The sequence below is a fragment of the Rhamphochromis sp. 'chilingali' genome, assembly GCF_963969265.1.
Source record: "Rhamphochromis sp. 'chilingali' genome assembly, chromosome: 20".
Taxonomy (NCBI): Eukaryota; Metazoa; Chordata; class Actinopteri; order Cichliformes; family Cichlidae; genus Rhamphochromis; species Rhamphochromis sp. 'chilingali'.
Genome location: NC_137947.1, coordinates 18,092,508 through 18,116,762, shown reverse-complemented (window position 1 = coordinate 18,116,762; position 24,255 = coordinate 18,092,508). Strand labels below are relative to the sequence as shown.

The window sequence follows — 24,255 nt, the reverse complement described above, 5'->3', positions numbered from 1 at the left end:
GAAAAGACTATGATTGGCCTGTAAATGGGAATGATGTGAAATCAGTCACTGACAACTTGTAGCTTGTAATTATACTGTTTTCCTGACACACTGTGTAATTATGTTGTTTACTTTAGCAGTGATCTGTTAAACACTTAAGTGTTCCCATTTGTAATATCTGTGAATTTGGTACATTGAAAATGCAGTTCAAGTGTATTTTTTGTTGTCACGGCCGACTCTCACAACCATCGGCCTGAAACCAAGTTACACTTTTAGATGGGGGGGGGGGGTCTGAGGCTCATGGAAAAGTGTTAATAGAAATAATCATACTGGGTGGCCTACCACTGGCCATCAAAGGCCTTCAGTGCTCCACCCAGCAGGCTGGCTCCCAGTTTCACTCTTTTTTTAGTGCCTTATTACATTTTTTCATGCTTTTCTGTGTAATTTAGCTTTCTCTTCAGAGCATATCAGCACATCAGATAACCCCAAGGTGTAACAGTAAATCCTTGAGTTCACACACATACTCAGGAGTTGTGTTTGTCTTGCTGGTGTGCGCAAGTTGTGTTTCTTTTTCTTTTTTTGTCTTTATAGCATGGAGTTAAGACTGAATCAGCTGTTCACACAGGCTCTCACATTGCGCACACACAGGCACGATACTCTGGCTTGTACAAAGGCGCAGTTGCACAGTAGCAAACACACACATTTCTTTCTTTTTTTTTTTTGCACACAAAAACACTCACACACCTAAAGAGGGGGCTGTGCCTCCGGGGGCCACGTCAGTTACCTGCTGACACACAGGCTAGTGATTGATGAGACGCCGGGGGCGCTGGAGTAGACTTTGTCAGCTGCTCATAATTTATACATCTTATCTCCATCAGAAGAAAAGACAGAATGCCGCGTTGTGTATATGGAGATGAAAACACTGGGCTTGTTTAGGCAGCGGTGACAGGGTAGCTGCTAGCTGTTAGCCGTGGCGCAGAGTGAAAACTCAGATTGCTATCTGTTAGCTTTCTCACCAAGTCCCTCTGTGGCCAGAGCCTTCACTCTTTACCTGTGATGAATCCTCTGTCTGTCAGTCATTTCCACTCACTTTCATTGCCTCTTTCCCGCTCTCTCTCATGTTTCCTCCCTCTTTGTGTCTCTCTCTGTCTCGCTCTCTCGTGTCTCTATTTCTCTGCTGTGACCCTTTCTCTTTTTTCTCGTCTCGCTCCTCTGTCTATCTCCTGTCACATTCTCAGGCCAGACAGGTCCAAGCCTCTGCTGAAAGCTGCTGGCTCGTCCTCAGTCCACTCACAGGGCGAAGGTCAGGACAGAGGCATGGCTTGAGTTACAGAATAATTAGCTGTGTCGGTGTCATGTTGAAATCAGTGTTCAGATGGTGTTATTTAGTACCGTGCAGCTCTGAGTCTGTTTGTTCTTGTTTAAAATCCTGTGCGTACAGTTAGGCAACTAGCGAGGGTGGTTATTCTCAGACTGTGGTTGATTTATTTTACTCCACTATAATTCATTAGAAAAACGGTACTTTTTATGCTTTTTAGCAGTGAATTATTTTATTTTAGAAAATCTAAACCACGTACAAATCAAGTTATTAAAAATATATATTGTTGCCATGACATCGATGATTTAGAAATATTTCAATGATGGCGTATAAATAGCACTACTCTTTCTTTTTTTAATCAGGATATTTTAAATTATACTTAATAGAGTATTTTCTTTTATCATTATTATAATGCAACTTTTACCCAGGTAAAAGACATTAGTACTTTTTCTACTATTATTTTTTTAAACCTTGAATTTCTTTGTTTGTCCCACAACAGTCTGTAACTTAATGAATGATTAAAGAACTTCTTTCCCAGAAGAACAGAGGCGCACACTGTCTCGCTGCTTAAAACAAATGCAGTGTCTCATTGATTTTCGATTTTGTCATTTCAGGTATTGTAGTTCTTATTTTTGTTTTGCTCAAGTTCAAGCCAAAAAGGAAATAAATAAATATATATCTCACTGATCGTGCGTAGAGCTTCTTGCTAGTAAACGAATCTGACTTTTGTTGCCCTGTACACTCAGCGTTTGATATTGCCTTCCTGAATGTGAAAAGAAAGTTTATCAACCCAAAGAACTTTGCCTTACTCTCCTCCATTTGTATTTTAGCATGCTTTGTTCTTTCAAATTGCATTCAGATGTTTTTTTTAAGAGTGTCAGTTAACTACTACACCAGCAAAACAACTTTGATTCCATAACCCCTTCCCACTATTGATCTTGCCTTGTAGATAAAAGGCTGCTCTCTCTGAAATCATGCATTTTTCATTGTGGTATCAATGGCAGCCTTTGCATTTGGCATCACACTTAGCTTAAAGCTATACTCACAAATGCTGTCTGTTTTGCTGTATTGATTCAGGGGGTTTGCATCTTGTATATTTGAGATATCAGTCCCCTGGTGTCATTTTACTTTATCTTTGAGCAGCCTGATAGCTGTAAAAAAGCCCAAAAGAATCAAGCAAATTAGCCTAATTAGTGTTTTTTGGTGTATATTAACATTGTGCTTTGCGTGAAATTATCAGGCTGAAGCATTTAATTAAAAAATGCTTTTATTAAAAACAGTGTTTGTGGTACTTCACATCCCCATGACGGCTCAGGCTTCTGCAGGTGCTTGAACTGTTTGAACACTTATGTGCGCATTATTTATTATTTTTTTTCCCAGGATTACACTCACAGTAAATGCAATGAAATTTTACCATAAGAATATTTTCATGCTGTTCTTGTAAAATGCTGATCCCACATCGGTGCTAAACTTATACCTTGAAGGAAAAATAAAATTGAAAATAGAGGTCCAGTGCTACCTTCCTATACCAAATAGCAGTTCACATTGTAGTGATGCTGATGCTTGTCAGGTGTTAAACAACACTTTCGACCAAGGACAGACAAATGAGAGAGTCCTCCTCTCTAATAGAATCTAAAAAGATGAAAAATATAGTGCAGGAGGCAGGAAGGACTAGTCAAAGAGGTGACCATCAGCATCTCAGCGGTGTGGTTTGGCAGCCTCCAGCCTGCCATGGTGAAATTGGAGAGAAAACATATATGGGAGCAAATAACCCCCTGTCAGGGGCATTAAAGGGAGATGTTGTGACGACTGAGAGCCCTGCTAGCTGAGCACAGCAAAGTGGAGGGGAAGAATAAGGCCCATCAAATGGAAAAAAAAAACTTGCTTGAAGCAGCAGTACATCCAAATATTCAAGATAATTGTTGACCGGTGGTGCAATACGGCGTCCATGTTTGTTTGTGGATCGTTCCCTCAAGAGGAAAAAAAAATATAAATAGATATTTGTCAGTATTGTCACTGCTATTTTCCATTCATCCATCCACTCCATGCTTTGATTGATTTGATACGTCTGCTTTGATGAGTGCAATTTGAAAATGGCAACGGGTCACATTTATAGCAGAAGTGCTCAGCCCGTATTACTGTGAAGTGACACGAAGGTAGATGATTGAAACGGGGAGGAAATGTGAGTCGCTGTCAAAACTTCGAACTGAAAGGTGGAAGGGAAACACGCAGACAAAGTGGGAATTCAAACAGATCGATGGTGTTAGTGTGCGAAGAGGTGCAGGATCAACAGACTGAGTATTTCTGTTAGGCAACAGTTTGTTTTCCTGTATTATAACAAGCATTTGCCTACAATGTCAGCCTGTCGAACTCTAAACATAATATAATAAGCACAGATTTTTGGCCTTTCATGTGGACTTGAGGGTTGTGCGTTGGTGCCAATGAAACACTGGGGGTGGAAAGTACTTCTTACCAAAAGAAATTAGATTTTGGCCCGACTTAGTCAAAAATCCTAACTCCTTAAATGTTAAGGGCTCTCTGTCGTGCTCTTTTTCCTCTTTTCTCCCACGTCTGTACTTCATAATCATTATAAAAGAATTTGCGTGCCTCTTCTGAACCTCCCGTGCGTTTGGAACCTGTCTGACCTCGCCATTCAACCGAGCGTGTCAAAATGTTAATGAGGATTCCCCAAAAGCGCTTCGAGGTTAAATAAAGTCATCATAAGCTGTCGGTCGAAATTCAGTAATTTATTTACTTGGCATGTTTCCACTTTCCCTGCCACTCTGCCTCAGTTCTTGTTTCTATCCAGCGACAGGGCTTGTCTTGTTGGGTTTTGTTTAATTTTTTTTTTTTTTTAATGTGTGTGCGCGCAGGCAGCTGTGCAGGCAGCTTTTGTCTGTGTGTGAGATTGCTGCTTTAGCTCTGTGGCCCCTCTCATTAATCATTTGGTCAGACTATTTATAATGTGGCAGCCACACCGCCACCTCGGTTGCCATTGGCTTTTGTCAACGTGGCACTGTGTTTTGTGGCAGGAGGAAACCTAATTATTAACTGTTAAGATGGCAGCCAGCAGTAAAGACGGTAAAGGACCATGTCAACACGGCTGCTTGACAATCAAGCTAGAGTGATGGCCCACTGAGCGGTCATGGACCAACACCAGCACACTGTGTGGCTCAGTCCCAGTTTTCATGAGCTTAAATATATGTGTTTATTTTCTTTTAGTTTATTTTTTTGTATAGTGCTGTATTTTGCAATTTTTTTTTAACATTTTTAAGTTGATTTTTTTAATTAATGATGATGAGTTTTGCACATCATGCACCTCACACACTGAATGCACTGACTAAATTTTGCCCAGTTGGAAAGGACTTACTATGCATGAACATCCACAACCATCAGCTATAAACGCACACTTGTTTGATCAGGTAATTGTATTTCTGATAAAGTTTTGAAAAAAATTACCATTTCTGTGTAAAAAGGTTTCCTGACTGAAACCTGGCGAGTTCTTCTTATTAATCATTTGTGTTCATGCTGCAAATGTCAAACTAGCACAAATGATTAAATCATTCCCTGATTTGCTAAACAATCCCATATCTTGCAAAATCCAGGGAAGATTGAGCTGGCCCTGGACTTGAAGTGTCAAAAGAATATAATATCTTTCTGTGGTGAAGAGAAAAAAAAAAAGAATTAGTGAAATCCTCCTGGAGAATGACAGTCTTTGTTATTTGTCTTCTGACTCCTTAGCAGACAGCTATCATGAAAAAAGAGAACTCACTGTGCACCACCGAGAGAAGAAAAATATGTGAGTCAGACTTTCCCCTCCTCCTTCCTTTCCCCAAAGCTTGAGATCCCCCTTCCAAAAATGAAAAGGATCAAGTTGCTGTCACTGTCACTGCACAAACATAAACTTTTCTGGCACCTAATAAATAGGCAGTGTGGCATTGTTCTCAAAGCCAGACAGGTGTGTCTGCCTCAGTGATGATGGATTCCATTATTCTGTATGGAAAGCCTGTTGGCTTTCTTGTCATATGTTGTCACACATCTCTCTCCTGAGAGAGAAAGGTTTGAAAGATGGCCAAAAGTAATTACACAGATGCTTCCCTGATGCTGCTGCCATGTGTTTTCTCCTGCTCATCACCACCAAAGGTAGAAAAAAAATTCTGTTACCCACAGCTATATTTCACGGGGAGATGGGGAGTACAGACATGTTGGTGCTATGGTGCTCTCCTGGTTGTGGTGATTGCTAGCTCATTAACCCGTCAGCTTTGTTTTTCCTAGCTATGAACACTAGCTTTGGGAAAGGGCCCTGGGCACTTTTACTCATCACTAAGGTGGAGTAGTACGCCCCGATCTGGGTGTGTGGTGATGACATTATTTGCACCTGAATGGCAGGTACATCAACATCTCCTTGTAAACGTTTCAAAAGCGAGACAGTGGAAACTTTGTTCTCCTCACAGCCCACTTGGGTTGCTGACAGCTTGCTGATTGATATTATCATTCTTAATGTCAGTAAATAGAGGCATGCCTGATAAAGAATCGGTTTCCTCTTGGTGCTGGAGAGCTCATTTATCTTTCTGCAGCTCACCCTAGCATATGCTGAAATTGGAGCCGGAAGTACCCTTCTATTTCAGTCAGAAAGTGATGTGTGTGTATGTGTTTTTTCCCTCCGTGCCATCTCCTAATCTCGCCTCCCTGTCTCACTTTCTCTCCTTGTCTCGGTCCCGCTGGTTATTTTGATTCTGAATTAGTGAGACTTAACTGGGAGGGAAGATCTTAGAAGAGCTTAAGTCAGTTGTAATATGTTAGGACAACTCTTGATTAGATTCTGTCAGACTGAGGTCTCTCTGTCTCTCTCCTGTTCCAGTCTCCCCATCCCAGAACACTAGCTTAACAATAAGCAGATATCGAGCCGCTCAAGGGCCCTTCCATGAATTTGTTACCAAAATAAGGCCCTTGTTAGACTGATACTTCGTCAGAGAGAGCCTCCATTATCTAATTGTGCCTTTTGTATAGTATGTTTTTCTTTTACGAGTTAGCCCCTGAAGAAGAAACGGTGTATAAAATCTGCAGACAAGCCCTTCTAGAACTGCACAGTGGTCACAAAAGGTCCTACAGATATCATATTGAAAAGGTTAAACACTGACAGTGAACAACCCTAACATGGTGGGTACACAACCTCCAGTGAACAGTAACAAATGATGGCATTTGAAAAAAGGAAAAAAAGGCACATGGAAAAGCTATTTTTTTTCCTTTTTTCTGTCAGCAGCGAATAGGTTACACCACTGTATACCGTGGTCACGCTGCTCAGAAAATTAAACACGCAAAAACATATCTGAGTGTTTGACTATAACAATGCAATTCAAAGCACCGATCTGCATGGTTTTTTTTTCTCCCCTCCCCACTCCAGTCCCCCCCCCCTCCACACACACACACACACACACACACACACACACACACACACACAGCTATTATGTTGACAGATCGCGCTGATATCCACTGAGCTGGTGATAGATACGTCATATCTTGGGGAGAAATAGGTTTGTCCTCAGCAGGTGAATATGCGGCTCACTCATCCTCCAAGTGGAGAGACACGCATGACACTTTTCGACACTCTCTCTCTGATAGCACTTTGGCATGCAGGCAGAATCAAAGGGGGCATCTTTCACATGCAATTAGAGCGGAAAATAAAGACGATGAAGCGCGGTGTACAAAGGGAAGCTGGGGATCAGAAGGCTGTAATGAAAGGTGATTAGAAGTAGAGGCCCCAGCCAATAAGCTGCAAAGAGCTGGGGAAATAAACTCATCCTGTTAGGGATCTTTGTTGAGGACACTATTAGGCATTATCAAAGCTGATAATGACAGACAGCCAGTGGCAGACAGAGATGACTATGCTAGACTATCCTAGATGATAACAAGTAATAAATCAAACCTCATTTTTGAGTGTGGAAGATGTGAACGTCATCTGCCTGAATGTACATGCGTAGTCCACTTGGTTACAAAAAACTGGCTGATAATGAAATTTATGTCACTGGGACCCAAGCATGCCAGTATAAGATCTGAGTCTACATGAAAGGCAGGATAGAACCTGGGCAGGTCTTTAGTGTGTCGCAGAGAAACAAACAAACCTGCATGCTCACATCCCACACCTCACAGTCGATTTAGTTTTTTCCTTAATCGCCAGTTAACTTAATGTGCACGTCTTTGGATTCTGGGAGGAAACTGGAGCACCTGCAGGGAGAGCGTGCAAACTTCATATAGAAAGGCCCCAGTTAACCAGCAGGTTTGAACCTGTTCTGATCAGTGCCTGTGCAATGCATGCTGGCCACCCTTTAATGGCTCACGCTCTAATCCGTACGCAGGTTGGGCACAGAGTTGCAAACTCTGCAGATCAGATTGATTGCACCAAAGGTGGGGGTCTGGGGGTGGGGCATGTTCACAGTTGCACTACTGACCTATGGCACAATGGCTTTTCTACTGTAATCCAGGTTATATCCAGGTCTCATCACCAGTGGTGATCCTCGACATAAACAATCAGTTTGACACAGAATTTGATGTTTTCTCTTTGTGCAATTTCGTGAACTATTGTAAAATCACAAATGTGCACATGCACGTAGTTCTTTTTGATCACACCTCATATTACACATTATATACAGTTGGTCCAAGCATGCCTGCCTGGATATAAATACAGTAAGAATACTACTGAAAACTCATTAAATACAGGCGACATCATTGAAAAACTTCTGGGTGTTTTACCGACATGTATTACAGGAATAACTGCTCTGACCTTATGTTTAATCACTTTTCTTTGGGGTTTTGTATGTATTTACCTTTCATCTGATTGAAGTCTGTTAAGGCAGAACATCATTAAAATGTGAGTGGAATCTGCTAGTTTCATCAGCGCCTTGAGGCACCATAATGTTGTGATTTGGCGCTTTATAAATAAAATTAAATTGAAATTGGACCTTGGTCAAAAGTGTATCATTTCACTGGTGACTGGATGGCATTTTCCCTTAGTTTTTCCATTGTTCCTATGTGTCCTCACAAGCAGTGGACCATCCTGCTGGGTACTGAGTGAGTGAGTGATGGGCATTTGTTGCACTGCTCTCTGACTAAACTAAAGAAAAGGAGACTCATTCCTCTGCCTGCCATTGCCAGCTGTGAGTGGTTGTCAGGGTTGGGGCTGGTCCAGGGCCTGCTAATGGTGCTGTCTGTCTCAGTCAAGTACTTGAGCTCTTGAGTCCCTCAAGGCACACCAAGCTCTAAAGTTTGACTGGAATTAGGCACCAGGTGAATGCACAGAGGGGCGACTAGGCTGCCATGGTTGCAATCAGTGCAACATTACAAACACAGTTCATGTCTTGAGAGGCTCTTTTTGAAGATGTTGTCTTAACCACTTAAAGGTTGAATGTCGAGTTAATCTTTGTGCAAGCCAGTGGATTTCTGAAAAAAATGGTTGGTAAATAAATTATACAACATGTATGTTTTATACCGGTTGATTATCATACCAAAAGGACCCCCACGTCCCCAAAACAAAAGGACAAAAAACATAAAAATAAACCAGAGACTGAGGAGGGGTCCCAGAGGCTTCCACAAACAAACAACACTAATTCAATGCTTCACTGACACAAAAGCGCATTCAATCAAACGCCAAATAACATCCTTGTCAAGCATCTGGTAAATGGGTTATTTGGCACCTTAAACAACAAGTTGCAGTTCAGGCCCATTCAGTTTGTCAGCAGACACTACTGGCATGCTGTCTGGGGATGAGAAGCTTAGCAAAACAAAAAAAGGAGGCTGCAGGGGAGCACTGGGGCAACCGGAGAGTTTAAGACCTGCAGTGTAGCTATTACAGGATGTCAGAAAATGTGCGTAATTGAAAATGATTAGAGCTCGCGTAAAAGCCGATCAAGTCAGGGTTTGGGGAGAAAGCGCAATTGTCCTGCATAATCCTGCCTCATTCTGTTCTTTCATCTGGATGAAGAGATCAAAAAAGAAAGGATTTGTAAGGGCCAGACCTCCCTTCGCTACAGCCGCTGAGCTCAGCTCCTCTCTTTGCTTTGCTTCTTTTCAAATGTACTTCCTCTCTCGCACCCTCCGTGATGCGTGTTTCTTTTTGTTATCTGCGACATCCGTCATTTGTTCCAATGCACGCAGAAGTCAGCAAGCATTCATATGCATTTTAGCTGCAATATCTGCATGCTTGGCATTAAGTTGTGAATCGCGAAGAGGGGCCTGTGTGACAGCATGTTTAGAGATTGCACGGTGTTGCTCTTCATTATGAGACTTCAAAGGGACACACACAAACCCACACATAAACTATGAGCTGTACTTCCTTTATGCATCTTCCAGAAAAGGAAAAAAAAATTAAGAAAAAAAAAACGAGGATAGAAAGCAGTCTGAAATGAAAGCTAGAGGGGCCTAGAGAGAGTCAAAGAGAGACACACATGGAGGAATCAGCTGTGTGCTGAATGGATCTGAGTTGGGGGAGAACGCTGCCCTTATGCCCTCTCTTTGAAGTGAGGCACAGGCCGTATGTACAGGCCCCAGAGAGGGGCACGTCTACATCCCCCCCATAGGCTGGCTGAAGGCGGCAGTCCATGCGGAGCGCGAGATACAGAGAAAAGAGTGAAGCTTTCCAACTAGGCAGCTTCCTCTCTGCGCTTTGTCTTCACCTGCATCACAGTTATTTTGTCAAGAGAAAGCTTGGAGAATTGAGCTCTGCCATTCCTGATTTAATGCCTGCATTATTTTAAGGTTATAAGATGCTATTTTAAAAGGTGTTTTATGTGATTACGACTGATGTATAAAAAGGCAGTAGTCTAACAAGTGATAGCATGCACATGCAGCTCATTCAAATCCTCTATAATGGCCCTGAGTGTTTACCTTAAGATAAATTCTCCTAAACAGAAACATGAGTGATGGGCGTTTAGTTCTCATCTCAACAAATATGTTTAAACCAGCGAGTGAGGAGGGAGGGCGTCCATTTATGTTGAGTGCAGCACCGTTAACCGCTAGCTCGATTAGCAAGGAGGGGGAAAAAACTCGGAGCAGATGATCTCCGTCACTGTAAAGTCACACTGTTGCTCTTAGCTGTCGAAGCTGCGCTCACAGGACCCTCGTTGTAAACACACGCACGCGCGCTTTGATGGGCTGTTCTCAGCTTGCGCACCCAACACTCGGCTCGCGGGTTGGGTGGGATGCGGAGAGACGGTGTGAGGTCTTGTCTGGTCCGAGCAACTCTTGCTCTGCTCTGGCCTCGGGGAATGTTTGGCGTGAGATAAGGCTGTGTTTGAAGAGGAGCTCCAGATGCTCGTATATTACAGGTTGTCTTGTCATGCCACAGATAAAGCCTCAGAGAAGCTCCTGTCGCCAAGCTGTACCACACACAGACACACACTCACAGTGAAGATAAACGTTTACAGGAAGCATTCACCCTTCGACAGTGTCGTGCTGTGAACGTCAGGGCTGTCATAGCTCGACCATTTTTAGGCTGCGGCTCATGTCTGCAGCATCTACATTTTGACATTGGCTTACATCCTGTATATCCCTTTTTATAAACACATGATTATATTTCCCTAACTTTGAGATAGCGCTCTAGTTTTAAATATATAATTAGCCTTAACAAACACTGACTGCTAGTTACTCTCTAAAAGGACATGGGAAGGGGAAAGGGTTTATTCTGCTTTCTGAGATTTGATTTGGTCACTGTGCACTGCCAGTTGGCTGTCCAGTGTCTTTTCACACTTAATAAAACAAAAATGCAGTCTTAATAATTTCAATTCCTAGTCTTAAAGTGATGTTACTATGCCTAGCATTTATTTTAATAAACTTTGAAATAGCTTTTACTGTAGGTCAGATTTTAAGTCTTGGCTTCAGTGTACTCTCAGCATGTAACCTGTTGAAATATCTCCTTGGAAAGCAAAATTGCTTAATTAGTTTGGGGGTTCCGTTTGATTGACCGTGTTCTTTGCTGTAAGTCTTCTTACCTTATTAAGAAGGAGAAACGCTAAGGTGTCCCTGTTTTCCATCCGACCTTGAATGAGGTTATACCTCACTAATAGGACAGGAGATAGTGTGTTTGTATAATGCAGAGCCGGGTTTCCCTTTGTCATTTAGTCGTGTGTTTGCTAAAGTGGAATGGTATATTGCTCGGCATAAAACGTGGCATGTCTTCATTTGTCAGGCTCATAGAGCTGTGAGACAAACGATGTTCAGAGTGTATTTCTGAGGGCCCTCTGAGACCACAGTTGAGCGGTTGCTCACTGGTGCGTTTCTCATGCTAATGTCATGGTCTCACAGTCTATCTGTCACCCCATTACGCTAACATCATTATGCACAGGGGCCTGTCTGTGTCGCTGAAAAGGACAGAATTATTCCTGTCTTATTTTGAAGCAAATTGTTTGGGGAACATTTCTCTCTCTCTCTCGCTCTGTCTCGCTCTCCTTTTTTTTCCAGCGGTAATGGCGGGCCAATCATTTTGCGAGGCTCCAGGTATGCAGATGAATGAGTAGCTATTTGAGCTGTTTGGTGAAAGGGAGTTTTTGTATTATTCATGAGAGGGGTGGTGTGTCTGAAGGAGAAGGTGTGTGTGTGTGTGTGTGTGTGTGTGTGTGTGTGTGTGTGTGTGTGTGTGTGTGTGTGTGTGTGTGTGTGTGTGTGTGTGTGTGTGTGTTAGGGGCCAGTTGGGCTATCAGACACGCATGCATTCACTCTCAGGTACAGTGTACATGCATTGACTATCGCACTAACTCTGAGACAGCCATGCCTCAAGATTGCAGATAAAAATTGTGGAAGTTTGTTTCTGCCACTGGAAATAAAAAAACAAAAAAATGTCATCTGTAACTCAAAATTTCAGGTTAGTATCTCAAAAATGTGACTTAGTGACTCAATATTTTCAAGTTACTTCCTTTTGGGTCAAAATTTACTTTACTCAACTTTTTAAGATAACTCAAAAGTTCAACTTGGCTCTGCCTGGCAGAAACAAGCTTCCATGTGAACTATATGCTTGTCTTCTAGTAGGGATGCCATGTATTCTGAATGGTTGTTGGCTTTCTTGAATACTCAGTTTGAGGCTACTATTAAATATTAATTCAATTTATTTATTTATTTATTTATTTTACCAGCTGTCAATGCACAAACTCTGCTCTAAGCAGCTTGATTTTTATAAATTAGGTGGATCTGCTAGGGCCTTCTCTCCCTCATCCACCTTACTCATTTCCTCTTACCCAGTGTAGGTTCAGTCTAAGCTCTCAGTCTTAATACTTTGGTTCTGGGAAAGAACACAAATTCCATGAGTGTGTCAGCAGGTTTGCAGGTCTCCTGCATGTGTGCCGCCTCTCTTTGTGGGAGCGATGCATACACCCACCTGCTAATTGAAAAGCTTCAATCAGCTCGGCTAACTGAGGAGACAACCCTGGGTTCCTGTAATTGCTCTGGTGACAGTGCTTCACCAAGAAAAAAAAAGGGAAAGCCTTTCTGTGTCTCTGTGTCATCATTTGCACAGCGTTATGAATAGGTTAATAAAATGAAATACTTTAATTATAGCTTACTTGCCATATTGTTAATGGTGCCAGTGTGGCTCAATTGAATAATACAGTTTCTACTATTAATTATCTGAAAGTGAACTTGTTAAAATGATATTTTACAGCCCCTTGATAAAATTATCGCTAGAGGCAATGTAATGATAGACAGACAAAGGCCATGCACGAATTATCATAAACTATTAGCTTGTTTCCAAAGGGTTTTATGTTAATCTTTTAGTGCTTAAGTACCCTGCAATTAACATATCAGGAGGAGCTGCCTTCCAGCTAGGCTTGCAAATTGAAGTGCTCAGATAAAAAAGCTATTGAGATGAAACCCTGAAAGAGAAGAGGAGCTATCGCACTGAAGTGTGCTGGAATTTTTACTCGTGCGCTTGTGTGTCTGTGCGCACATTTGTGAGAGAGGGAGAGAGCGATAGAGAGACCAAGAGCACCGAGACAAAGAATGAGTGAAAAAGAGAGCAAGATGCCGTGAGAGTGTCTGTGATCAAGGATGTATAACAATTCCATTATCTCTCGGGTGATGACATGAGATGTCTCTTTCAGGCCTCTCTCCCTTTGTCTAATGCTGCACAGTGTGTGAGGTATAGCTGGAATGAAATGGCTCTCATTGGCTACGATGGCGGCATCTGATGGAATGTGTTTACACATCAGGCTAGTGGCTTGATATGTAAATGCAGCTCGCTGAAAAGGCTACAGGGAGATATGGTTCATTGTTGGGTCCTCGCAGCCTGCTTTTCCTTTTATGCTAAGCACAATTGTATCCACTGAGCGAGCATCTTGTAAAACACCCGTTGCCTTTGGTGAGTTAAACCCACAGAGGAGACCCATGCTTTGGAAGATATGCATGTTTTATAGGGTAATTGGCAGCGTTGCTTTGCTCTGCGTTCTTTGTAGTTGACACATGGCACCATTTACGTTTATTACAATTAAAAGAAAATGCCCATAAAGCATGTGTTGACAAAAGAAGAGGGTAATTATTCCTCCGAGTATTATCTTCAGATTATTTCTTCCAGGAAAATGTATTATATATTTTATACTGATACTGATTCTTTTCTTCTTCTTGTTATTTTATGTTATCGGGCTTGTAGTTGTATTTAGAAAAGACTTGTGTTTGTCATCCACATTGTAGGAATTAATTCACAGTGTGTGCAAACAGTGAGTTGTTGGACTTTTTATCCTAATAGACATTCTAATAGACATCGGTCCTGACTCTGTGAAACCATATTGCCCATAGAGTGTTGTGATATTTTCCTCCATCACCCAAAGATGGATGACTCCACTGAGGCCCTAATCTCATGTTAAAGATTTGTTGGCCTCTAGGAGTCAGGCCTAGCATTGAGGTGCCTCACCTGATTTATATTCACTGGCACTGGAAGGAGAGCCAAGTGCACTATCTGCAAAGCAGATGCTGCAGCAGTACCCTGGTATTAGGACTTATATTTCACCTGAAATAAAACCTCTGAGCAAGGTTGTGTCCTCGAACCGCCTCTTCTTTCTCTTTTTTTTTCCATCTTTTATTGGCTCTCGTCTTCTTCTTCTTCTAACATTTACTTTTAGTAATCTTTCATGTATACGATAACCTGACCAAAAAACCATTATGTCTGCAGTGGTTAATAGCAGAGAAAAAAGCATTTTGCAACAACCTTTAAATTTTTTCTCCTGTGGCTGGATATGAAATCAGAAAGCTGAGGCAAAAATAAGGCCCATCGCCAGCCAAAATGCGGATGAGCGTCGCCTTTAAAACCAAATTCTTGTCTGTCAGCTCCTGTAGTTTATGGGGCAGAGATTACAAAGCTACCGATACAATAAATTAAACTGATGGACAGAATTATGCCCAGTGCTTCCTGCTCTCCCCAATGACGCACACTAACTTAGCGCTGCCTGACAATGAGTATGATTTAACACCCAAGCAAGAGCGGAGAGAGGAGAAACATTCACAGGCAGAGGCACCTAGGCCTCTCACTTTGGCCCACAGCCTAGTGAATAAAACACTGCTTTAATTCACCCACAAACGTGTCGCCATTAAAAGCCTAAGAATAGGGATTGCAGATCATAAATACTCTCTGATTTATTAGCTGACAACAAAGAACATAAGCCCAGCCAAGGAGAGGGAGATTGTTTGACAGAGTCTTGTCAAGGGGAGAAAAAGAGAGGAAAAACACACTCGTTCCCTCATTCTCACTCGCAGACACTCTTAGCTAAATCTGACCAAGGATGTAGCCCAGCCCTATCTCCTGCAGCAGTGCAGGAGCAGATGTGTCTGCTCTCTTCTCAATGTGTGACAGACAGAAAAGATAAACAGAGAGAAAGGCTGAGAGGGAGGAAGAGACGGAGGGAGGGAGGTAAAGAGAGCAGGAGCTGGCACGGCACTGGCTAATTTATCTCGCTGAGAGACAGATTAAAGAGAGAGGAGAGTGAAACAAAGTTCCACTGGCTTAATCAGACAGCCTGCTAGCAGAAGACATGATAAATCAGAGCAGGCTCGGTCCTGGAGAAAGCCTTTGCTCTGGGAGGGAATGGGAGACATCCTCAGCCAAACAGCAGTATCTTTTACATGGGCTGTTGTGAATAGCGGCTCGTGAACCTGCGATGGTGTATACATGCAATCGATACTCGTTGCTATTGTTTGAACAAACATTGTTGTACAGTAGTTGTCGGCTGTTACATCGCTCCAGCGCTGTTATTTTTAGGCGCAGGTGAACAATCCTGCTCGCTGGTGTTGTGTAAACAGGACAAAAGGACATGAAGGGCCTTAAGTTTCCCCCTCAGTTTTTCTGTGAAGCAGTGTCTTTCTTTAGCTTTGTGTCTGACAGGGGACTAACCTAAGGGCCTAACCCAGGAAGAGGAAAAGGGGCTTAGATATCTCTGTGTCATTAGTTCACTACGGGGTCACAGCTGGGCCACTCAGAGCATGATTACACCCCTTGATTTATCTGCTTTGGAGCCCTAGCACAGATAAATCTCGGAACTCATCCCCGCCGTGGGATCCTCACTGTCTGATAAACGGCCCAAGCTGAATAAACAACCGCCAACACCCCCCCCCCGCACCCTCCACAAACTCCCAAGCCCTCATACATTATGAATAATTCATTCAGGTTGCGAGCTCTGTTAAATGTGTATATTTTCTATGTTAAATGGCAAAGGTGCATTCACGATCTCTATCCAAAGGTGCACATCTTTGATGAAATAGTGAAGAGCCAGAGATTGACCGACATTTTGTTTTGTAGTTGTAAAAAAAGAAAAAAAAATCCTCACCCACCTCCAGCTGTCGCCCTCGAGTGTTTTCACGTAAATTTGCCTTATGCAAATATGTCCCTACCACAGTTCCTGTGTAGATATTGGCCTGTCTGCCACTTTATCACAAAGTTTAGAGTCATTCATTACAGTGACCCCTGCAATAAATTTGCTTAGCGGAAAATTGCCCTCGCTGGTGTGTAGATGTGATCACGAGTGCATTTTAACTTAATTAATTGGCCGTTTCTGTTGACAAGAAATTTATGCAGTAATAATTTGCTCGAAATAGATGCAGAGCGCAGGAAATGAGATATCCATCAGGGCGCTTGTGTTCCGCCAGCTGCACCGCGGCTAATATGAAAGTATTTCAGGCTGCTCAGACCCTGCTGTTTGCGCAGTCAAGATTATATATACCCACGATCCATTGCCTGCCTCAGAGGCGCTCATGGAGGTCTATGATAACAAAGACTATGTGATTTATGGCCTGCTGTGAAAGCAGAACTTGATGAGATTAAACAATTTCATAGCACGAGTGTTTCTCAGAGGGCCTTCTGATTTGTGGCAGCAACACCGACAGTAAATCAGGTTTATATATCTGAAAGCATGCTCAGCAAAGGAGTGCAATTACTATTTCAGACAGCTACTTTTTATTTAATTTTTATCCCTGGTTTGTCTCTTTTATTCCTGGCCTGTCACATAGCCACTCACCTTCATAAGTCCTTTTGAAGGAAGGGCTGAAAAAGATTGGGAGGGTGGGAAAGTCAAGGAGGGCTGGAGAGGACGGTGCAGTGGCATGTGCCCTCTGCTATCTCTCCTCGGCAGCTTTTACAGCAACAACAACAACAACCAGGGGAGGACAACAGGCACCAGAAGAAAGACACGGGCACAGAACAGGGGAAAGCACTCCATTTTTAATGCTTTGTTTGCCTGCTGCTCTGTCCCAGTCTGGGTAAATGGAGTAAGCAGAGTGTAATTAGAGAGCTCGGCTCCGCTCCTTTGCCACAAAGATGACATGCTGTAATGATACAGCTTACAGGCCCGCAGAGGGTTCTGTCTTGCGACGGAGCATCTCGGTGGTTTGCTCGTGACTTACGATAGGTGTGGAGGATGACAGCGTTATCGTTGCGACGTAGCGATTCCGAGATGCGGATGTGGGGGAACTTCCTGTGAAAGGTTGTCAGAGATTGGAGGCAAGCGGGAGATGGATACAGAGTGTTTTAATCATCTGTTTTTACAGGATGTGTCTAATATTTTCAAATGAAAATAAAGGCCAGCCTAATTATGTGGTGGTCTGATTTGTCACAATCACAGGCAAAATTGTGTTTGTGTGCTGAAAAACAAATCACAAAACCACGACGACAATAAGGCACCATTTTTTTTTGTTTAATTAAGAAAAGAAGTCGTGCTACTGAATGTTTTGCTTGGAGTTCAGGTCAGATTTCTTTCATTTAGACGCCAGAGCTTGAACTGTATTTACATCACACAACTCAAAATCTGTGTTAATCAACTAATCAGTTTTGAGTTTTGGCCTGAATGTAAGTGAACACTGAAATAGATGTGCATTAGTGTTTCGTGCATTAAAAAAATATTTTGTGTGTGTGTGTGTGTGTGTGTGTGTGTGTGTGTGTGTGTGTGTGTGTTTGAGGTTTTTAATGTGAGTTCCTGCACACATGCAAATGTGTGTGTTTTGAAGTTGCGGTTAAATGTTCAACGGGTGTTTGTGTGTCTGTGTCCTTGGGTGAAGATGTGAGTTGTGCATCTGTCTGCATCATCCCGTATCTTCCCAGAAAACATCAAGAGATCTCATTATTTTGACACATCTCAGGGTTTTTTTTTCCTCTTTTTTCTCTCCGTGTGCCTTGAGTCAAAATTAGTTTTCGTTCCCTCTGTGATCTTACTGACTGAAGCCGGCTCAAAGTAAAGAAAATCGCAGTCTTCGTAGCAGGGCTGAGTCAAACACACACTTCACACAGCCACAGTCTGAGTTAAGCATTGCTAAGTAACCTTCACATTTCACTCGTGTGAAGAGCTAATTTCCTTTAAGTTCACATGTCACTTTTTGTAGCTCTTTTTGTGGGTCCTCTTCAAATGTCTCTCGGCATCTAATTGCATAGGAAACATTCTAGACAAGCCGGTGTGACAGGCCCGCTCCCAGAGTCTTCAATTATTAAACATCCTACACTCTAGAAAACAGCCTTGACGTTAGATACAGCCCCTAATCGGAACAGAAAGCCTCATGATATGTCACACTCCTGAGTTGCTGTGGTTTTGTGCGTGTGTGTGTGTTTGTGTAGTTTGCCTTAAAACAAGGAAAGATGAAAATATTTCTTTTCACACCAGTTAAATAAGGCAAAACTATGACAAAAATAATTTTTGTCACAGGTAGATCAGAAAGCTCACACCTTACTTTTCCCCCTCTTGTTTAGTGATAAAAGAAATGGCGCCTGTGGAAATGTGAGAGACAACTGGTTAGGTTTTGCTTAAAAGTTTGACCAAGGTAACAAATTACAGTTTCGACTAATACTTGAAAGATTTCATGATGCTTTATTTGCGTGTGTGTCTGTCTGTCTTTGCAACTTTGTAGCATTAGCATCTGCGCCTGTGGAAAGGTCAAACTAAACCAAAATAAAAAATAGCTTTAAGCCAATTGTGCTGCATACCTGCAATGAAGACTTTCTCCTTTAAATCACCTGTACTTATCCAGCAAGACGCTCGCCCAAAAGGTCGACGACTCTTTAAATTTCAACCTCAAAACAAACACAGCCTTATTACCATCTGTGAGTCATCGCTGTGGGTGATTAACGTTCAGCGGCACTCAACCTTTGCCTGTCTGACGCTTAGCCGTACACAGAACTGCAGGTTTTTACTGTTGCCGGTTCACTCTGTGTGTCTCGTGCCCCGAGCGAAACATCAGTTCCTCTTGTGATCAGTGATCATATGATACGTTTACTCAGAACAAGTTCATTGGAGTAGAACTGGCTAATCATTAAACGCACGCTCAGTAGTCTTCCTGCTGGGGAAAACACTGCCGTTCTGCTCACAAGTGCAGGCACCGTTACATCAAATTTTCTTCCCCCTGCCATCACCCAAGAAAACGGAATTCATTCTTTTCATGCACACTCATTTTATTTTTTCTTTTCACTACGCACGCTCAGAATCACTGAGGTCTCGTGTAACATGACATGAAAACATCTTAATTAATACACTTCTATTGCAGTCTTCGCCATATTTTGATGCCAAAGTACCCATTTTAATTATTTGACCTCATGCAAAGTGCTGCTCTGGCATCCAAAATAATATCTTGTGCACCAGTGTGATATTCCATTAGATTAGACTTTTCTTTGAGAGCGTACAAATGCCTCTGCTCGATCTCTGGTAGCGAATTAGAGCATTTTCCATTTCATCAGTGCCATTACATGCTGAGAGATGCTCCGAGCCGTTGCTGCTTATTCATTTTTCATTGTTTATTTCTAAAAGTGTTGCATTGTTTGTAACCTCCCCTCTCAAAAAAAACCAACTTTAGAAGTGCGAAACACGAATCATAAAAAATTCCATCTAGTGAAGAAATAAACGTGTCATGCCAGCATTAAATGTTGACTCAAATAAGTTCACAAGTTGTGTCTCCTCTGATCTCCAACATGATCAGAAAGCTGCACCAGTTTATAGAGACAAGATGTGAAAAAAGTTCCATGCACAGACACAAAAGAAATATTTTGATATAGACCCAAAGAGAAAACATATCAAAAGACATTTTTATACATGTCTTTTGCAAGCACAAAAAGCAGAAATGGTGTCAAGAGAAAACAAAACAGAAGGCTTGTTTCTTCCAACAATTGCTTTAAGCTACAAAAATCTCCTTGAGTCCCTAGCCTCCCCTCAATGTCAGCCCCCTCCCCTCCCCTCGCCCTCCCTTCCCCTCTCTCCTCTTCATTTCTCTCTTTTCCCCTTTTCCCTCTGTAAGGCAGGACAGGGCCCTCTTTGCACCCTGATAGGTTGTGGGCTGATGCTTAGCAACAACATTCCTGTGCCCTAAGTAGCAGTAAGCCTCTGGCTGAACTCTTTGATGTGGCTGTCAGGCCACATTTATTTCCTTTTAGCACTTTGTCTACTTGTCCAGATGTATAAGGAGATAAAAAGGGCTGGTGTTTACACTGGTCTCCCTCTGTAGCGCGGCTGTAATTAGATTGTATTGCTGGTCAGTCTTAAGGAGAGAGGTGAGGTGAGGCGAGGCAGGAACCAGCTGTGTCAGGATGAGCTGGTCAAAGGGAGACTTCAGAGACAGATCGCCAGAAAGGAAAACAGTGTGTAAGACATGGTGCAACACGATTGCTTTATGTGCTCACCGCGATGGCCGGCGTCAGATTTGAGAGAAATCTTCTAGATGAACTAATATCTTCATAATGTACTGTAATGTAACGCCCATCAAGATCTCTAATCCGCAGCCAAGCTTGCGAAACTTTGTAAACTTTGTGGCAGTTGCATGTGAAAAACAACTAGATTTGCGTCAGGCTTCCCTGACTCACTTTTTCAGTGTCTTACATTTTGAAGATCCCCACCGTGGAGGTGGTTATGTGCTCCATGTGGCTCTCTTTGTGACTTGCTTTTCTTCTTTTTCCATCCCTCCCCTGTCTTCCTCCTCCCCTCTCTCTCATGATGATATGTTGGAAGTAATAATCACTATTGCCTCTGGGTTTATCAGCATTTATTCACATAACAACACTGAAAAGGAGAAGACAGACAGCACTGGTGTGATGTATTATCTAGTATGGGAATCATCTTTCATAATGACATCCAACGGAGCTTCCTCTCTCTACCTATTCCACTCTCCCGCTCGCACACATACATCTACACACACTTTCTTCATTTCTCTCTCCCTCTTTGCACTCCCCTCTGTCCACCCTTTATTATCACGGAATCCGTGGTGCTCCCAAGCCTGTAAATTTGTGCCACATTATCATAAGCTGTGGTGATAACTCACATTGCACAGAGACAATAATGATGTGAACACTCAGCATATGCCCCGGGCCCAGCAAATTAAAACAATGCTCAGCTTGATGAGCAGACTAATCTGGACAGCAGAGAGAGGAGAGAGAAGAAGGGCGTCCAGGAGCATCTTACATAGACAACACAGCAGCACCTCCCTCTGTTCAGTGTAGGTACAGCTGGAGAAATCAAGCCAAAGAGCCAGAGGGAGTGAAAGAAATGATACAGGAAAGAGGGAACAGTGGGAGATGGAGTGTAAATGAAGTCCTTGTTTTGAAAATGTGAAAAGGACACGATGGGACAGGTCGTATGTTTAGTACATCGGAGGTTTCTGATTTGACAGAAAGTTTGCAAACCCTTTGTAATATAAAGGATTCCTGCATTAATTAATCAGAAAATGGTGCCCCATGTCTACATCGCAGTCATAATTTCAAACTTAAATGACATTTGGATTTTTTAAATTTTGATTCGTACATCTTGACCACTCACAGCGCAGGGATGAAAAATTAGAAATTAGAAACTTGTAGAACCTTCACCTCAGTCCGATCTCTTCTAAGCTCCCTGGACTGCTGCCCTGTGTTTTCTGTACTGTTCTCTCAGTAGCTGCAGAACAGCGACGCTCACTTCACCAGACTTCACATTTGAATGCTTTGGTGGTAATGTGCGACACCCCCTTTCCTCTAAACATAGCATTTTGTGTCTCAACAGTCCACTTTACATTGACCCTGAAGTGTTTTTGCTTCATTTGTGAAACACACAGTGTTGAGCTTTGTTTTGTTTATATGTGTCTGCAAAATGGTAGGTTGCTTAATAGCTTCCTTCAATAGCCACCTGTCTTACTCAGTGCTTATCTTAGAAATTTAACAAATTGTAGAGATACCTCCTGGTGGTCCTTTTTCACCTTTTCCAGGATTGCATATTGTGCTCTTGGTCTGAACACTGCGGGACACATACTTGCATAGAGAGTAAGCAACAATCCTGAATAATCTTCAATCGTAGCCAGCTTGTTTATTGTTTCTTGATGAGCAGCCCTTTCCAGCTTTGCGCATCAATAAAATGCTTTAAATGTGTTTTCCTTGTGGTATGATTCACGTCAGTGTTTTTAGGATAAGCAGACTTTGTCAGTACAGACATTGTGTGACCTTATAACAAACAGCTCCTTACAGTAATTGGAGCACCAAACTCTGAGCAGCATTAGAATAGGGGTTCACTTAGTTTCTCCAACCTACTTTCTAAATATGTTTAATAAAGGCACCAAAAGTTTTCTATTATTAGTATAATCAGAGTTTCTTTCTTTTTGCATTTTCTTTGTAATGGACCATGCTTTATGAGTAGCCAGTTTAGAAATACTGGTGGAAAAAAACACTTGTTTAAAGTGCTAAAACATAAAGCTATTAATCCTCTCGTAGCAAGTACAGAAAAATCGTCCTCCATTTGCTTCACATGCATGCTTGAGTGCAAATGTCAAGGGCTAATGATGAAGATCTGAGGGTTTAAAGGGGAAGATCGAGACAAGTGGAAGTTGGAGTTACAACAGCCACCTACGGGTCAGCTGTGTGATCAGCAGGCATTAGAGCGAGGAAGTAAAGTAGTGGTGTCATATCACTGGGGTGGAGTTGGTTTCAGCACTGAAAACAAGGTGACTAATGTCCCATAGGACCACAGCCAGAGTGCTAAGCTCCATCTAGTATTCACCACACCTAAGTAGTGCTCCCTTGTTCTCATCCAGCACCCCCTATATCATCTGCGGGTGGTGCTGTTAATAATGTGGCAACCCGGAAGATTAATTGTGGCCGAGCATCAGGATTAAGAGGGGATTTTTGTGGGCCAAGCAGGCCTAAAGGGGCCCAGGCTTGTGATCTTTCATGCAGACCAGGAAATGAGGCAAGCAGGGGGCGCAACTCTGTGGTGGCCCAGACATGCACAAAGGTAGATCAGACAGCTCACAATTCCCCTCTTAATGCCTGAGTCGCTTGTTTCTTTTCCTATGAAGTGACATAGACGAACACTGAGTGTGTTTGTACTGATCGGTAATATGAGTTGCAAACCAAAATGGCAAAATTCAAAGATAGGAAAACGCTAAATAAACCTTGATACATGTCTCAAAAATGAGATGGGTGGTGATCATTTTGCTGTAGGATCTTTAGTCTCAGTCCAATATTTGTTTTGCTAGCTCAATGCTATAAATACCCAACTATTTTCCTTACATGTCAGGTGACAGTAGTTACTGAGTACAATGTGTTCATATTTTTAGTTCTTTTACTTCATAAATGTACATCGCAGAAGCAGGGGAGTGATCTGTGACATTTCTTAGGAGGTTTTAGCAGCAGGTCTGCTGTCAAAACTATATTCTTCTTTTAAGCACTTTTTTTTTTTTTTCAAAAGCTGACTCTCCAGCATACATGAAGCAAGGCCTTTAAAATAGGCGCATTTTGTCTTCTTTTTTTTCCTTGGTATAATATGAGACACATGCTGGCCAGACCTTAATGCCTTTCAGAGATGCTATCTGAAAGCACATTATGTGATCGTTTTCAGTTCACATTGCTCTCTTTGCCGATGAAGAATATGGTTCCATTTAACAGTGCAGACCATTCCATTTCTCAAGGTTATACATGGGCATGTAGAGGAACAAGAATAAAAGTGGGAAAAATGCAGCTCCAAGCCATCTCTAATATGTATTTGTCAGTTGAGTCTCTTGCCATGATTAAAGGCCTAGTGAATTCCTTCCTGCAAGAAAGGAAAGTATTTCTGCAAAGGCATCAGATATCGCTGTGTCATGATAAACTGCCTGCTCCGCTAGCTAAAAGGCTAAGGTGGAAAAAAAGAGAATGTTTTGGACCTTGAAAGTGCACCAAAAGAATAACAACACACAAACTGTTGACCCGTGTGGGAATACTGTCTCATGACATAGAGGCCACTGTTTTCTCTTTGTCCCAAACCCGCATTCATCACACGCGTTTAGCCTGAACCTCTGACTGTGCTCACAGTCAGAGGTTCAGTCCAGTTTTGCAGCTAAGAATGTATGAAAAAAAAATCACATTTCAGTTGTAGGACAATAAATAAGATAAAGAAGTTAAACAAAGAGAAGTATGTATCATGTAATTTGCATTCACACTTTCTAGTGTAGAAAGGTTATTTCGTCTGATTTTATATTACCCTCATGTTACTGTTGTATTATCTGGGTGAATGTTAAAACCTCCC

General features: G+C 42.2%; 1 protein-coding gene across 1 annotated transcript in view; it reads left to right on the top strand.

Annotated features, from left to right (window-relative positions):
* The window catches only part of lrmda (leucine rich melanocyte differentiation associated), a 207,581-nt gene that overhangs the window by 152,709 nt on the left and 30,617 nt on the right, over positions 1–24,255 (top strand). The window lies entirely within an intron of this gene.